The following is a 13,053-nucleotide window of genomic DNA, read 5'->3' as shown; positions in this document are numbered from 1 at the left end:
GTGTGCGCAGAGCCAGTGCCGGAGGTGGCGGAATGGCGTTCCGCCATTTTCCGGCTCAAAAAAAAGCCCTGATCACAACTAGGTCTTATTTTCGGAGTAGGTCTTATACTTTAGCAATTCCCAAAAATAGCACTAGGTCTTCTTTTCGGGGAAACAGGGTATCACATAACGCACCACTTCACCCAAACTGTTGCAAATACAAAGGTTTAGGCATTCTCATGTTTATTTATTTTGTTCGTATTAGTATGACACAAAAAAGTGGAGAAACAAAAAGCCAAATCTGACACATCTCTGTAGTAGTTGGAGCTACTATAGTGATATCTGCAGTCTTCTGGGTCCTAAGCTGAGTGGCTTTCCCTCTGTAAACTGACCACAAGATGTCACTCATTTGGCATTGTTGCCATTCATAGAATGCCTTGTATTTTTTCCAGTGAATACAAGACATCCTGTGAATGGAGTAGGTGAAGGGGAGGTGATATCACAATTTCCATTTTGTTCAATCAGACATTTGCTTGTGTGTATTTCTTCCTTTACTTTTAGCCATGCGAGCATTAAAAGCCACTGTTTTCTTTGTTTTAGAGTGTCGAAGGTGTAGCGCTACCCCCTCAGAAGGCACCCTGATTTTGGGTCCCCCTTTGTGAACAGCCAGGCAACACACATTTTCGTCTTGCATCCATAGTCAATAATCAGTCCTTGGACTTGTTTTTAAGTTTTATTGGGGGAATATAAACTTGGATGGGGATAAGCGGTTATGGGATGCCCAACTGAGTTCAGCAACGACCTAGAGGACAACCTCTCTATGTACAAATTGCAGCAAAATGGATCCTAGACTATAATCCCTAGGGAATAATGTCAGTCCTTAATGAATCAATAGCGAATATCCCAGCATTTTCGGAGCTCTATGTCCTGTTAGTGGAAAAAATCAAAGTACCAAATGTATGCAGGAGCTCTATGTCCCCTTAGTAGGAATAGCCAGCGCACCTGGTTTCTACGAGTGAATCCCAGAGCAAAATGGGGGTCACGTTGCGGCACTGTCCCTTTTTAGGCTAGCTAAATATTGCATCCAGCTGGCTTCTCCCTTTGTTGGTTCTGGGGGTGGTAAGTAGAGGTACTTACACTGTTCCTTGAAATCCTGCTGCTCAGCAAAGAATGCTGTTCAGTACTCCTGCTGTACAGGTCCTCCCTTGCAATACAGGGTGTTGTCTGGATGAGACTGAAGGGTAATGAAGATCCCTCTGATCAAACTGCTCTTTTTTCCTTCCTCAGCTCCTGCCTGGAGACAAAGTCCCCGAGATCCTCAGCACTCCGTACTCAAACCAGCAATGAACCCCTACTGGCCAGTCTCTTCAATATTTATGGGCACATGTTACCACCCTGCCAGGCCTCCTGCCTGGGGATTGGTCAAACTCCCATGAGTTTTCTGATCCTTGCCCCTGTATCTCTACCCACTAGCTTATAGAAGTTTCTGCAATCTTCCAGAACCAGGGGGAGGCGACAGGGGTATGATCTGCAGAGCCCTCCAGCCTGACCTGAGCTTGAACCCCACAGACATGCTCACTTTAGCTACTTGTGAGCCTAACTGAATTTACCTAACTATGTACACTAGAGCAGTGTTTCTCAACCTTTTTCCAGCCAAGGCACCCTTTAAACTTAAGCACTTATCTCGAAACACCCCATTCTAAAATGTAAAATAACTAAACTAAGCAAATACACTTTCTTCACACTGGTACTGACTAGTACTCCAGCATTTCTTCTACCTCATTTTCTCTTCCCCAAGTACTTAACATGGCCTCGGGGAATGGGGGATCAAACAAGGATGCTCTGCAGGTGCCAAAGTACTCATTATAAACCAATGACATTGGCGGTTGTTAGGGCTTTGGCAGCTGGCCCGCACAGTGCCCAAGGTTGTACTGTTGTACAATGAAAATCTGTGGCTTTATGTAACAAAAGACAGGCTTGATGACAATTTTTGGGCAATTTGGGGTAATTTTAGGCATTTTGTCAAGGCACTTCTGAAGAACCCAGAAGGCACCCTGGTTGAAAAAGGCTGCACTAGCGGGTGCTACAAAGGCTCAGAACATCTGTCAGTTGTGATATAAGAAAATGTTAGCTCAGTGCTAGATGCATTTGTTGTGAATAACACTGGATTTGTAGTGAATAATTACTGGAAACTCTCCCCCTCTCCTTGTTTTCAAAAACCAAAAATCATTTTCTGTAATTAAAATATGTACATTTCCAGACTTGACTGTATGCCTTGGCTTAGCTAGAGAGGAAGGCTGACAGAAGCTTTACAATTCTGAAGCTGACAAATCTGCCAATGATAGAAAAAAGAGAGAAAATCAGGGAGATAAGGTAAGACACAATTCATATAAGTTGAATTATTTTGTGTTTCCCTAACAGCAGAGTTTGTCCTGTCACCTCTCCTGCTTTTCTTTTCTTTTCTTCATCCTTAATCTGTGTTCCTTTTACATAGTCTGCGTCATTTCAACTGCTTTCTTCCCCCTTCAGCAACATTATATCTTAAAGCTGTCAGCTGATTGGCCTCTAGTAGCTCTGATTTTAGGCACAGTGCCAAGAATAGAGAGTAACTGAGCATGTGCAGAGCAGGGTAAGACAGTGCATTGCTGGATTTTAAAAAGTATAAGCACTTATTTTTAATGTTTTACATAGCTATACCTGCAAAATGGGCCATCCTGAAGTGATCTATCAGGACTTCATTTTAAGGGCTTGCTGGCTCACTTTTATTCAAAATGGAAACATATGGTGCTTATATAGGGTTGCCCAAACCAGCGTGTCAGCTTCACACAGCAAGAACAGATAACAGAAAATGCTAAGCCACCTGTCTCTCTCATCAGCAATGCTGCTGCTTAGGCCTTAAACCTTGGCCTTTTGTTTTGGATTGGTCCCTCAGACCGTCTTTCTCAACCCTTCTGGCTCTCAGCCCTTTAATTTCAGACCCTCAGTCCATGACACAATATGACTTGTTGCTCCATGCAGCCACTGTAATTCCAGGAGTCAACATGGTCAGTACAAACATGCCATTGCTGCTCCCTGCAGCACGGGCCCATTTCCTGGCCTCTCAAGATGAGATTTCCTGCCTCTCACCCCCGCAGACTCTCTAACTCTGCTGAGACTCATAGACTCCCTCAGTCCCCCGAACTCACCTAGTTGCCTCAGCTTTCTCAGTCTTCCAGACTCACTCAGCTGTTCCAACTCTCCCAGTCCTGTGGGCAAAAGAATCTCTCCAACATGGAGTGCAGTCTCTCAAGTGGTTCACCTCTTCCTAATCGGAGTATACCTGTCTCCTGGCTGTATCACACAACTCTTCCCTGATTGGGTCCTGAGCTATGGCCAGGCCTTGCTTATAATGAGTGAGCTCACCTGCACAGTCACGCAACTTGCAGGTCTCCACCTAATACAGGCCATAGACGGGTAGAAAATCGGCCGATTTTTTGGCCGAAAAATAAAAAAAAAATCGGCCGATTTTCGTACCGTTAGTGGGTTAATTGGTCGGCCGTTTTTTCGGGGTTTTGGCACATTTTTTTTATCGGTAAATTTGGAAAAAAAATAAGCCGATTTTGCCGATCGCCCGATTTTCCCAGCAATGATGGGCAAATCGGCCAATCGTTTTACCAATAAAAAAATCTGCGCATGAGCAGTGACCTGCAAGAAGAAGAAAAGAAGAAGAAGAAGAAGAAAAAGAAGAAAAAAGAAAAAGAAGAAAAAAGAAAAAGAAGAAAAAGAAGAAGAAGAAGAAAAGAAGAAAAAGAAGAAGAAGAAGAAAAAGAAGAAAAAAAAGAAAAAGAAGAAAAAAGAAAAAGAAGAAAAAGAAGAAAAAGAAGAAGAAGAAAAAGCAGAAGAAAAAGAATAAGAATTCCAGTCCGCTATTATATTTGACATGAAAAAGTATTGCGGTTGCAACAATGTATCTATTTGTATCTGAATAAAAACATCTGTATCCGAAATGGATACATTGTTGCAGCCGCAATACTTTTTCATGTCAAATATAATAGCGGCGCTCTCTGCAAGGGACAGAAGTAATTAAATGCCGGCCGTAGACGGGACTATTTAACGACCGATTTTTCTTTTTTTTTTTTTTGTAAACGGACGGTTTTCAACCGGTCTATGGCCTGCATAAGTCCCTGGTCACACTGGATGCGAACTGGCATGCGTTGTGCATGCCATGCGACTTGAAAATCGCATGACAAATCGCACCCTATTGTCCGCAATTAGAGCGGTCATATCGGTGCAGTTCTGACTTGGCCGGAGCCGCACTGATTTCTAAAGTAGTCCATGCACTACTTTTGGTGCAATTTGCATAGCTATCTGTGTCAGATGTCTTGCAAATCGCACCTGAAATCGGCATGTCACCCGACTTTGAAATCGCCCGACTTCACTGTAAATGGCATGATTTCAAAGTCGGGTTTAATGTGACCGGGGTGTAAGACCTGGACACAGGACTGACGGCTTCGTCTCACTCAAGACACTTTAAAGCCTTCAATCTCCAGACACCAATCCGGGATTACACAAACACTCTGGAGCCTGACACGATGCATACGTGCGAATCCTGTGTGACTTGGACATACATTTTCACAGTGGCAAGGCCTCGCACTGTCACACAGCTTTCAAATTTCTTTTCTTGCAAGGGGGCGCTGCTTTGGTGATCTGCACAAATCCATTGCCCTGAGTGTGTACACAGCCTATGGGAAAGGCAATTTGTTTATCTCTGGGGAACAGAGATTACATTGGTTTTATATACAGTACAATGTTTATATATGCAAAGACTGATTACAAACTTACGGGAATTTCTGACAATCTTGTTCCTGAGGAAGCAGACACTGTCCATGAAACGCTTTGACAGTATTCTGTACATATCTTGGAATTCTTCAAATACAATCAAAAATGCTAGCTCATGTGGTCAGTGATTGTATATTAAAAATATATAGGATGAAACCAGCCTATATCCCCGCGATCAAGAAATGGTGAAAATATTGGTATACAAAAATAAAATAAAAATTATTAAACCAGTAATTAAATATTTAAACCAAGCTGCCGTTTTAAATAACAAACAAATCTACAAACAGTGACTAAAAAAAGTTTATGTGTACTTTTTTTAATCACTGTTTAAAGGGATTGTATATTGTACAACGATGGACAAAACATCTAATTTTCATTGAGAATGGACATTTGTGCAGAGTTTTCGCAATAATGTTGTCAATAAACACTTACGGTTTTATGATACGATGTGTATAATCTCCAGTGCTAAAAATGAAAGCCCCAATAATGTATTGAGTATATAGTGTTTGTAATAGGGATGTCAGCACCTGAGCTGTGAGCACATGTTGTTGGATTTATTACATCCACTTTTTATTTGGTCGGTCCTCTATAGCAAGGGACTCCAAACTTTCTTAACAAAAAAGGGCCAGTTTCCTGTCATTCACACTTTAGGGGGGCTGGAGTGTGGCCAGTGGGAGTAGAAAATGCCCAGGCATTGGAATTAAGCAACACCTCAGGCATGGTTGTCAGTGGGAGTAAGAAAATGACAGCGCCTGCGGTCACTAGGAAGAGAAATAGTGCCCTTTCATCGCTTTTAGTGGAAGGAATAGTGTCCCATTGTTGGAGCCAGTGGGAGGAATAGTGCCCCATCATTGAGGACAGTAAGAAGGATAGTGGCCCATTGTTGGTATCAATGGAAGGAACAGTGCCCCATCATTGGTGTCAGTGGAAGGAATAGTGTCCCACTCGTTGGTGACAGTAAAATGGATACTGGCCCATTGTTGGTGTCAGTGGAAGGAATAATGCCCCATTACTGGTGGGAGTGGGAGGAATAGTACGCCATCATTGGTGTCAGTTAGAAGAATAGTACCCCACCGTTGGTGCCAGTGGAAGGAATAGTGCCCCAATCCTTGGTGACAGTAAAGAGTATACTGGCCCATTGTTGGCATCAGTGGGAAAAATAGTGCCTCATCATTGGTGTCAGTGGAAGGAACAGTGCTCCATCATTGGTGTCAGTTAGGAGAATAGTGGCCTATTGTTGGTGTCAGTCTCCCATTTCTCTCATTTTAATTTCTCTCTTTCTGTCTTTTTCTCTCTCTCTGTCTTCTGTTTCTCTCCTCTCTCTCTCTCTCTTTTCTTTCTCTCTCTCTCTGTCTCCTGTTTCTCTCCTTTCTCTTTCTTTGTCTCCTGTTTCTCTCCTTTCTTTCTCTCTCTGTCTCTTGTTTCTCTTCTTTCTTTCTCTCTCTGTTTCCTGTATCTCCCCTTTCTCTATTTTTTTTCTCTCTTTCTGTCTCCTGTTTCTCTCCTTTCTTTTTTATACTTCTTTCTTTCTCTCTCTCTCTCTCTGTCCCGTTTCTCTCCTTTCTCTCTTTCTGTGTCCCGTTTCTCTATTTCTCCTGTTTCTCTCCTTCTCCTGTCTCTCTTTTGCACTGTCTCCTGTTTCTCTCCTTTATTTCTCTCTCTCCCTCTGTCTCCTGTTTTTCCTCCATTCTTTCTCTCTCCTTCCTTCTTTCCCTCCTTTATTTTCCTCTGTATTTCTTTCCCTCCTTGCTTCCTTCTCTCTTTACATCTCTCTTTCTTTCTCTCTGTATTCTGTTTTTCTCCTTTCTTTCTTTTTCTTTCTTTCCCTCCTTCATTCGTTCTTGCTCTCCTTCTATACGTCTCTCTCTGTCTCCTGTTTTCCCCCTTCTTTCTTTCCTTCCTTATTTCCCTCCTTCTTCCTTTCTCTCCTTCCTTCTTTCTTTCTATACATCTCTCTTTCTTTCTCTCTTTGTCTCCTGTTCTCTCCTTTTTCTTTCTTTCTTTCTCTCTCTCTGTCTCTTGTTTCTCTCCTTTCTTTCTCTTTCTCTCTTTACCGCTCTCTGTCTCTTGTTTCTCTCCTTTCTTTCTCTTTTTCTCGCTCTCTGTCTCGTTTCTCTCCTTTCTTTCTCTTTATTTCTTTTTTATACTTCTCTTTTTTTCTCTCTCTCTCTGTCTCCTGTTTCTCTCCTTTCTTGCTTTCTCTCTGTCTCCCGTGTCTCTCATTCTTTCTTTCCCTCTTTTCTTCTTTCTTTCTATACGTCTCTTTCTTTCTCTCTGTCTCCTGTTTCTTTCCTTCTTTCTTTCCCTCTTTCCCTCCTTCTATATGTCTCTTTCTCTCTCTCTCTCTTTCTCTCTCTCTCTCTCTCTCTCTCCTGTTTCCCTCCTTCCTTCTTTCTTTCCCTCCTTTATTTCCATTTTTCCTTCTTCCCCTACTTTCTTTTTCTTTCACTCCTTCCTTTCTTTCTTTCCCTACTTTCTTTTTCTTTCCCTCCTCCTTTCTCTCTTTTCTTCCCTCTTTCTTCCCCTACTTCCTATCTTAAAAGAAAAAAAATTTAAACAAATAATAAAATATCAAATTGTAAAAAAATTAAATACAAATTAAAACCTACTGACACTAGTGGTGGAACTACCAGGGTTGCAAAGGTCGCTCTTGCAACTGGGCCCTGGCGTCCCCGGGCTTTGGGCTGCTCAGTCCAAAATGCCCATGCCTATTTTTTGTCTCGGTCCGGGCCTGAAGGTAAGCAAAGGGCTGCATCTAGCCCACGGGCTGCAGTTTGGCGACCACTGATCTATAGGTTTTAACTGTTGTCTGCAAATATAAAAATGCCTTGATGGGTGGATATCAGTCTGAAGGAGTAAGCTTTCCTAGAAAGCCTGTATTTGCACGCAGACCACCCCAGGTAACGCACACATGTGATGCTGAACCTCCATTATTGAAAGAACCAAAATCCAATGAATGAAAGAAGCAGGTCAGCGACAGTCAGGTTGGGGAGGAAAGCGATATAGGATGCTGGATGTCCTTCAGTCAGAAAATGAGGCAGGCTCTGTCTGACTTGCTGCAGCTTCTAATGCACACTGTGAGAAGCTCACAGTGTGCAATAAATCAGAGTAAACCATTTCAATACAGAAGAGGAGCCGGTTCCACTGTGCAAGTCTGAAGATACGGCTGAAGTTCAACTTTACGTAGACAGGGTGGAGGAAAACAAGGAAACAGGCAGGAGCTGAACAAGGGTCAGACACAGAGTATAATCTAAGCAGCACATTTTCAAACATCTCCTGATATCTAGTATCAATGACATTTCCTATTCTTCGATCTGTACTTTAACCTCGGCAAACATGTCACTGTCTGTGAACCTTACCTATACGTGCAATATACAAAGGGCTAAACCACGTACTGCTGACTTCCCCGAACAACCGCGTCACGTAACGCCATTCGAATGCCTGGAATAAACAAAAAAAAAAACAATTAGAAGAAACAGAAAAAGCAAAATGATTTTTGCATCAGTTCAAGTGGGTATATATTCAGTAAAGCATTCTGTAACCAGGCACATGGAGGAGAGGAAACCTGAAACAACAGGAATACACATACAATACAACTGCCCACCAATGTATAACATAGACCTACCACAACCCTAAGAAACTCACACCGAGCAAACTACACAAAAATATGGGGAGGGGCTGTTTGGAGATCTAGTAGATATAGTCAGCTGAAGTATACCTTGGCCCCACCCCTCCCACTTTCCGAGTCACCTTATTGGTCCTTTAGCATTGTGGGCAGTCTCAATGACCAAAACAGAAGGCTGGACAGGTGGCGCCAGTTTTGGATTTTTACAGGAAAAGTCAAGAGTTGAATATAACTTCAGCTGCCCGTGTGTCTGGGTCATCGGGTCGTTCTGACTTTAAAATTATTATTATTATTATTATACAGTATTTATAAAGCGCCAACAGTTCGCTCAGCGCTGTCCATTACAAAGGGGGACAATACATGCGACAGAACAATAACAATGCAGTGCGATACACGAGGGGTTCGAGGGCCCTGCTCCTTCCAGCTTACAATAGGGGATAGTGATACAGGAGGAGATAGCTGTGGGGGATGGAGTGGTAGGAAGAGTGGAGGATTGTAGCCCCTCTTTAACCACTTCCAGTCCGGACACTTTTACCCCCTTCCTGTCCAGGACAATTTTCAGCTTTCAGCGCTATCACACTTTGAATGACAATTGCGCGGTCATGCAACACTGTACCCATATGCATTTTTTTGCATTTTTTTTGAGACAGATAAAACTTTATTTTGGTGGTATTTATTCAGCACTGTGATTTTTATTTTTTTGCTATATAAATTAAAAAGTCCAACAATTAAAAAAAAAGTGTTTTTCTTATAAAATTTTGCAAATAAATAATATTTCTTCATAAATCTTGGCCAAAATGTATTCAGATATCTTTTTAGTAAAAAAAAAAAAAACAAATTAGTTTATAACCAAAAATTATAATTTTTTCAAATTTGTTTTTACGTTTTTATGCTATTTTTTATGGGGTTTTTTTGTTTGTTTTTTTTTAACCACTTCAAGTTCGGACACTTTTGCCCCCTTTCAGTCCACGCCAATTTTCAGCTTTCAGCTCTATCACACTTTGAATGACAATTGCGCGGTCATGCAACACTGTACCCATATGCATTTTTTTGCATTTTTTTTGAGACAGATAAAACTTTATTTTGGTGGTATTTATTCACCGCTGGGATTTTTATTTTTTTGCTATATAAATTAAAAAGTCCAACAATTTAAAAAAAAGTGTTTTTCTTATAAAATTTTGCAAATAAATAATCTTTCTTCATAAATCTTGGCCAAAATGTATTCATCTATCTTTTTAGTAAAAAAACAAAACAAAATTAGTTTATAATCAAAAATTATAATTTTTTCAAATTTGTTTTTACGTTTTTATGTTATTTTTTATGGGTTTTTTTGTTTGTTTGTTTGTTTTTTTTAACCACTTCAAGTTCGGACACTTTTGCCCCCTTCCTGTCCAGGCCAATTTTCAGCTCTTGGTGCTATCACACTTTAAATGACAATTGCGCGGTCATGCAACACTGTATCCATATGAATTGTTTACTACTTTTTTGAGACAGATAAAACTTTATTTTGGTGGTATTTATTCAGCACTGGGATTTTTATTTTTTTGCTATATAAATGAAAAAGTCAAAAAAAAATTTTTTTTTTAATGTTTTTCTTATAAAATTTTGCAAATAAATAATCTTTCTTCATAAATCTTAGACAAAATGTATTCATCTATCTTTTTAGTAAAAAAAAAAAACAAATTAGTTTATAACCAAATAATTTTTCCAAATTTGTTTTTACATTTTTATGTTATTATTTGTTTTTGGGGTTTTTTAATCACTTCAGGTACGGACACTTTTACCCCCTTCCTGTCCAGGCCAATTTTCAGCTCTTGGTGCTATCACACTTTAAATGACAATTGCGCAGTCATGCAACACTGTATCCATATGAATTATTTACCACTTTTTTGAGACAGATAAAACTTTATTTTGGTGGTATTTATTCAGCACTGGGATTTTTATTTTTTTGCTATATAAATGAAAAAGTAAAAAAAAAATATTTTTTTTTAAATGTTTTTCTTATAAAATTTTGCAAATAAATAATCTTTCTTCATAAATCTTAGACAAAATGTATTCATCTATCTTTTTAGTAAAAAAAAATTAGTTTATAACCAAAAATATAATTTCTTCAAATTTGTTTTTACGTTTTTATATTATTTATGGGGGTTTTTAACCACTTCAAGTCCGGACACTTTTACCCCCTTCCAGTCCAGGCCAATTTTCAGCTCTCAGCGCTATCACACTTTGAATGACAATTGCGCATTCATGCAACACTACCCATATGAATTTTTTTAGCATTTTTTTGAGACAGATAACACTTTATTTTGGTGGTATTCATTCACCACTGGGATTTTTATTTTTTTGCTATATAAATGAAAAAGTTCACAAATTTTTTTTTTTAAAAATGTTCTTATAAAATTTTGCAAATAAATAATCTTTCTTCATAAATCTTAGCCAAAAATGTATTCATCTATCTTTTTAGTAAAAAAAAAAAAAAAAAATTAGTTTATAACCAAAATGTATAATTTTTCCAAATTTGTTTTTACAAATTTGGCTAAGATTTTAAACACTTCAAGTCCAGACACTTTCACCCCCTACCTGTCCAGGCCAATTTTCAGCTCCCAGTGCTATCACACTTTGAATGACAATTGCGTAATCATGCAACACTGTACCCATATGAATTTTTTTAGCATTTTTTTGAGACAGATAACACTTTATTTTGGTGGTATTCATTCACCACTGGGATTTTAATTTTTTTTTGCTATGTAAATGAATTTGCTATATAAATTTTTCTTATAAAATTTAGCAAATAAATAATCTTTCTTCATAAATCTTGGCCAAAATGTATTCATCTATCTTTTTAGTAAAAAAACAAAAACCAAATTAGTTTATAACCAAAATTTATAATTTTTCCAAATTTGTTTTTACATTTTTATATTATTATGTATGGCTTTTTTTTAACATACTGTCACCCTAGCAGTACAGTGTCACCATAGTGACACTGTACTACTTGTGGGGGGGTGATGATTATTTTTTCTTTTTTTACACTGTTTGCTTTTCCACCCATAAAGGCTGTAAAATCAATCATTTCTCCTTCTCTCTGGCTGCATTCTTGCAGCCATTGAGAAATGCTGTGTGAGCTGTGATTGGTAACAGCTTGTCACATGGTACAAGGCTGTTGTGAATAGCTTTGTACCATGTGACCTCTGTGATCATTCACAGATTTCACACGTAGTAAGCAATGATGTCAGAAGTGACATCTTGCTTACTACTCTGCATGTGATCACTGATTGGCCAATCAGTGATCACATGATCGGGACCTCACACAGACACAGCGGGCTCTGATCGCAGTGCCGCGTGCTCCCAGGAAGCGCGCACAGGCAATGGATGCGTGGGGACATTTAGAAATGTCCACCCGCATCGGCAGCGCTCCCGTCTGGCCGTTTATCAGCATGGGCCGGACGGGAAGAGGTTAAACTGGTTGCAAAGGATGAAGGGTTTTTGTTACCTTAAAGCGGAGCTCCACCTAAAAGGGGAAGTTCCACTATAAGGACTCCTCTGCCTTTAAGGCTTCCTCCTCCCCCCACTCTCATGGGACATGTCACAGTTCCCAGAAGACGGCGGGACCATTTACAATGCGCAGTGTGGCTCGCGCATGCGCAGTGGGCACCCGGCTGTGAAGCCAAAAGCTTTCACAGCCGGGTGCCCACAGTTGAGATGCCTACGCCGGGGACAGAAGACTGAGGGAAGTGAGAGCACCAGACCTCCTCCGTAACGCCACACTGATGACCTATATGGAGCTTTTAAAGCGCCACCTATGGAAATATAGGGTACTGAAGTTTGTCGCCATTTCACGGGCGCATGAAACTTTGATGTTCGGCATGTTGGGTATCTATTTACTCGGTGCAACCTCATCTTTTTTATTTCAGCAAAAACGTACGTAGTTTGATGCGTTTGCTTGCCCTAAAGTGCACTTTCGGTAATATCGTGCAACATAAAAAATTAGAACTACCGATATTTTGTCCTCTAGGGTGTCTGCTTTCAGAAAATATAAAAGGTTTTAGGGGTTTGTGTAATCTTCAGGCCTAAAGTTATTTTTTAAATACATGAGCAAAAAAAAAAAAGGAAAAAGGCTGTGGCAGCGAAGAGGTTAATACCCGATGGGTAATCCAGCCTCCCCATTAATAAGGAGAGGCCTTTTATTGCTGTCTGTGTCCTTATTGGAGGGATTTCCCCTCACTTCCTGTCCTGGTGACACCTGCATATGGAACAGGAAGTGAGGGGAGATCTCTCCCAGGAGGCAGGAAGCCCCGACAGAGGTGCTAGCCCTTCACAATGACATGAGGCCAGGCTGAGGTGAGGCTATGAAGGGTGAGTGAGCCCCAGGAGGCTGCCCCAATCCAAACACAAGGAAGGAGCCGTGGCCCTGTACCACCCCCCCGGTGACCCCCTCAGGTGTGAGACACCCGGTGAAGCTGCACTCACCTCACTCAGCATCCCTCTTCACCCTTCTGTCACAGATCTCCCGCCCCATCAGCCTGGGTACCACTGCCTGCCATACTGACAGCAGCCCCGCCCCTTCCTCACCCTATCTGCCCAATCAGCTCCATGGAAAAGGCGGCCAGACGAAGGAGTGACAGGAGGCTGAC

General features: G+C 40.7%; 1 protein-coding gene across 1 annotated transcript in view; it reads right to left on the bottom strand.

Annotated features, from left to right (window-relative positions):
• Positions 1–12,980, bottom strand: part of TXNDC16 (thioredoxin domain containing 16) — a 155,830-nt gene extending 142,850 nt beyond the window's left edge. Inside the window, exons 1-2 of the mRNA XM_089661364.1 lie at positions 12,890–12,980; positions 8,157–8,238 (exon numbers count right to left, since the gene is read on the bottom strand). The gene's annotated coding sequence lies outside the window, so the exon portion shown is untranslated. The remainder of the gene's footprint in view (positions 1–8,156; positions 8,239–12,889) is intronic.
• Positions 12,981–13,053: the final 73 nt, after the last annotated feature.

The sequence above is a fragment of the Staurois parvus genome, unplaced genomic scaffold (assembly GCF_062004578.1).
Source record: "Staurois parvus isolate SC_StPar_1 unplaced genomic scaffold, SC_StPar_1.0 ptg001329l, whole genome shotgun sequence".
Taxonomy (NCBI): Eukaryota; Metazoa; Chordata; class Amphibia; order Anura; family Ranidae; genus Staurois; species Staurois parvus.
The sequence above is the reverse complement of the archived record's forward strand: the minus strand, read 5'-3'. Positions and strand labels throughout refer to the sequence as shown.